The sequence below is a fragment of the Erinaceus europaeus genome, chromosome 11 (genome assembly GCF_950295315.1).
Source record: "Erinaceus europaeus chromosome 11, mEriEur2.1, whole genome shotgun sequence".
NCBI classification, from domain to species: Eukaryota; Metazoa; Chordata; class Mammalia; order Eulipotyphla; family Erinaceidae; genus Erinaceus; species Erinaceus europaeus.
The window spans coordinates 87704349-87709048 of NC_080172.1; the positions used below are offsets into that span (position 1 = coordinate 87704349).

The window sequence follows — 4700 nt, forward strand, 5'->3', positions numbered from 1 at the left end:
GTCCTTGGTGTGCCCTCCAACCTCACCCCATTTAAATTAAGAGCTCCCAGAGTGGTGCAATGTGTAGGCCCCAGCTCTGCCAAAAACTAAACAAAATTGAAGTCCATATTGTAAAACAAATTGATATACTTGATACTGCTGAGGGAGAGAAGGTAGCACCCAGAAATAGGAGTGGTTACAGGTGTGGCTTAGGAGGTGTAGGCAGGGTTTAGGTTTTTTTTTAATTTATTTTTTTATTTATTTAAGAAAGGAGACATTAAAAAATCATAGGGGGGGTACAACTCCACACAATTCCCGCCACCCAATCTCCATATCCCATTCCCTCCCCATTAGCTTTCCCATTCTCTATCCCTATGGGAGCATGGACCTAGGGTCATTGTGGATTGCAGAAGGTGGGAGGTCTGGCTTCTGTGCTTCCCTGCTGAACATGGGCATTGACTGGTCAATCCATACTCCTAGTCTGCCTCTCTCTTTCCCTAGTAGGGTGGGTCTCTGGGACCCATTGGTGGGGTCAGGACACATTGGTGGGGTCTTCAGTCCAGGGAAACGTGGCCGGCATCCTGATGGCATCTGGAACCTGGTGACTAAAAAGAGAGTTAACATACAAAGCCAAAAAAATTATTGAGCAATCATGGACCCAAAGGTTGGAATAGTGGAGAGGAAGTGTTGGGGGGTACTCACTACAAACTCTAGTGTACTGCTGCTTTCAGGTATATATTTGCCCTAGTTTAAGGATACTTGTGAACATATGCTCTATCTCCTGGAACCTGGTCTATATCTAGGTTTTGGGACTTTGTTAGGAAGTGAACTACCTGGAATGGAATTAGAGAATACTATGAAAAGAAAGGTCTCACCCAAGTGATGAAGCTGAAAGGTTGTCGTTCCACACCTGAAGTCTCTGGACACAGTCTGAATTGAAGCATGCTGGAGTGGCACTCATTGCGTTGATTAGGATGCAATCTTATTTGATAAGAATTGGGATAAGCATACAGGAAAGTGGGCCCTACCCACTTTAAAAATGGGAACCTGGAAGGGGAGATACCATGATCACGCAGGTGGTTTTCCCAGGGCGAGGCTTATCCATTGCACTCTGGATGTGCTAACCCCTGCGATTTCCCCAAATGTGGGAAACTCGACTGCATAATTTGTGGTAGTGGAGGACTGCGTTCGTGCTCTCCCCTATTAAAAAAAGAATAATAATAAAAAGTAAAATAAAGAAATAAAAAAAATGGGAACCTAAGGCCATTCTGGCTCCTTGGCCCTGACCTCAACCATATAAACGTCTCTCTTCCCTTTCTCTCGCTCTCTCTCTCTCTGGACTACCATGTGAGCAATGTGTACATTAATCTCACATTTTCTCTTTCTGATGCCCTGACTGTATATGTTTTTAATAAATGTTTAGTTTACCTGAATAATCATGCTTTTCCATCAATTAATTGTTGAGATTCATATGACTGACCCTTGGGATGGGGGGGGACAGGAGATACCCTCACTCACTTATTCCTTTAACGATACCCTATTTTTTTTTTTGCATTTTCCATTATCCTGAAATGTTTTAGAGACAGAGAAAGAGAGAAAAATAAGGGAGAGAAATAGAAAGATAGACACAGAGAGAAACAGGTGGTCCTGAAGGTAGTATAATGAACTCTCAAGCATGTGGTCCAGAGTTTAATCCCTGGCAGCACATGTACCAGAGCTGGTGTCTGGTTATTTCTCTATCCTCCTATCTTTCTCATTAATAAATAAATCTTACAGAGAGAATGATAGAGAAATGAAGGAGGGGAAGAGAAGGGAGAGGTAATAGTACCAAATATCCCTTCAATGTGGTACGACCTGGGCTTGAAACTGGGTCATATTTATGGTAAAGCATCATACTATCCAAGTGAGGTATATCATTATGGTTTTACCAGGACAGAAACCATAAAAATTAAGTTCTAATTATATTAATATATAGAATTGAAATAATATATAATATATTAATATTAGTACTAATATATAATATATATAATATATAGTAGGAGATGAATAGATAGTTGGTCACATAGATTTATAAATATAGTTGCACATTAAAATATAATCAGTACAAAAATTTAAACACTGATATACAATATAAGAAATAAAAAGTCTATAATATCAGGTTAACAGTTTTGCTTAGACCTCACTATGCATTTGCTGTCTTCAGACCCAAGAAGTTTACATGTAAAAATTAGTTAGGAGCAGACACTCATTTCTAAATCTCACAGAGACATCTTTTTTAAAGTCATGACATGTACACACATGGGAAATAACACCCCGATGTTATTTGTGTGTAATTAGTCTGATACTGTAACAGATGAATGGGTGTATGTGTCTGTCAGTATGGAGTAGGTATACTGGAAACACTAATGAAGTTAGCACATTTATTTGTTTATTCTATCTTTAATTTCACATAATTTAACAAGCTGAATTTTATTCTTTTTTTCAGAAATTCATTTTTATTTAGAATTTATTGGAATATAATTGACCTCACAGTGCTTTATGCCATTTTAGGATAACAGAATTTTAGATACTGACAGGACCAAATGATTTTGATGTATCTGGACTAAGGTTGTTGGTAACATAGGTATGCAAAAATATATGACTATAATTTGAGAGCTGATGAACAATTAAACCCAATGTCAGAATCTCATCACCTTATGCATCTGAAACATTAAATAATTAGGATAGAAAATATGTATATTCAGAATTAAAATATAGGCAGTTATAGAACTTGACATATTAAATATATTTTTCCTGTAGCATATTGAATTAATAGTAATATATAAAGTATAAATTAATAGGAATATAATTTCACACTGCTTCCACCACTAAAGATCTGTGTTCCTACCTCACCCCCCTAGATAACCACTATAGTTTTCTCAGTCCTATATAAGGTTTGACTTATTTTTTGTTTGTGTTCACGTTTGTTTGTTATATTCCACATATGGGTGAAACCATTCTTTAGTTGTCCTTTACCTCCTTCCTTATTTTCTTCACCAAACACAGTCTTCTCAAATTCCATTCATTTATCCCTAAGCACACATTATAATATTTTACTGATCAATAGTATATTTTCTATAGCTTTTTTATCCATTCATTTCTTGAAGAATATTTTGATTGCTTTCATATTTTGGCTTCTATTAATCTTTAAAGTCTTAGTCATAAGATGGAATGATAACATAATTTATATACAAGACTTTGATGCCTATTGCTCTGAGGTACCAGGTTCAAATCCCAGCACCACCATGTAATTCTAGCACTGCATTTGAGTCAGAGTGCCAACCAGTCTTTCTCACTTTCACTAAAATAAATAAAATATTTAAAAAATTAGTCCTTATCCAAATGTACTAGTATACATTAAGCCTTCTTATTGCTACATTTAACTTCACTGCTTTTCTAATTTTTCATATATGCATGTATATATCATATGTATATTTGTGTGTGTATATATATATATACATATATACATAGCTATGTATATATTTCCCTAAGAAATATTCCTGAGAAATTTATTAAGTAAGAATCCTTATCAAAAATAAACATTTGAGGGGTCCGGGTAGATAGCATAATGGTTATGCAAAGAGATTCTCAGGCCTGAGATTCTGAAGTCCTAGGTTCAATCCCCCGCACCACCGTAAACCAGGGCTGAGCAGTGCTTTGGTAAAAATTTAAAAAAGGGAAAAAATAAACATTTGCACACATATTATTGTGTATACACTGTCTCCACAGAGACTGTAAGTTCTGTGTTCTTATATGGAATTATTTCCATCCAACCAGGTTATAGGACTTATATAGCAATTCTATGAATTATGGTTTCAAACAGAGACTAACATCGACACATGGCAAACAAATGTCTGAATTTTTACTACCATGATTAAACCAATAAAAACAGGAAGCTATAGTATTTCCCCAGAAGGTATTACATATATTTTATTCTGTAAAGTTAATTATTCAAATATTTGTAAATTAATTCTAGAGATATTAAGAATAAAATTAGGCATGCACATAATTATCAACTAGTATTTTATTAATGTCTCTGATCTGTTAAGCATAATAAATTTATATATGACACAATCCCTACAGATTATGTATAGTTGTTCTTAAGCAAAGAGTAAGCATAAATCCTAACCATGACATCATGTTCAGTAAAATGCATTTCAGGAAAGTTGTTCAAATAACACAATACATTAAATTCCTATCCATTTGCTAGGAGATTTGGAAATCAAAAGTAATATTTTATATTTGTGTTAAAAGCCAAATCATTTCAAGTCTAAATTGAGCACTGTTGTTTAAAGAGAACCTTGACTCTTGAGACTGTTCTGCTGACTATTTCTTAGACCAATATTTCACTTTGTTTTGTTGTCATTAAACATTAAGCAAGTTTCACAGGTGCAGTACTTGATTTTTAGAGCTCAAATAATTTTCAGATACCTAAATGCCCCCTCACCCCTCATCTGAATTATTGATTCTGAATACCCACAGGTAGTATATCTTTACCATTTGGGCTTTGAATTGTATTATTTTATAGTCTGGAAGGATTGCTTTATTTATTATTTATTTTTATTTAGAAAATATAACAAGCAGAAACCTTGTTATCATATACAAAGAATTGATTTCCTTGTAGGAAGAATCTTTTTTGTAATTGCCATCACCAAAGCCCTCCACCAAATTCTCTGAGTCAG

The 4700-nt window shown here is 34.9% G+C and overlaps 1 non-coding gene across 1 annotated transcript; it reads left to right on the top strand.

Moving 5' to 3' along the window:
- Positions 1-1018: 1018 nt before the first annotated feature.
- LOC132541500 (U1 spliceosomal RNA) lies at positions 1019-1182 on the top strand. The gene has a single exon (XR_009552665.1). It is a non-coding gene; the product is annotated as a U1 spliceosomal RNA (small nuclear RNA).
- Positions 1183-4700: the final 3518 nt, after the last annotated feature.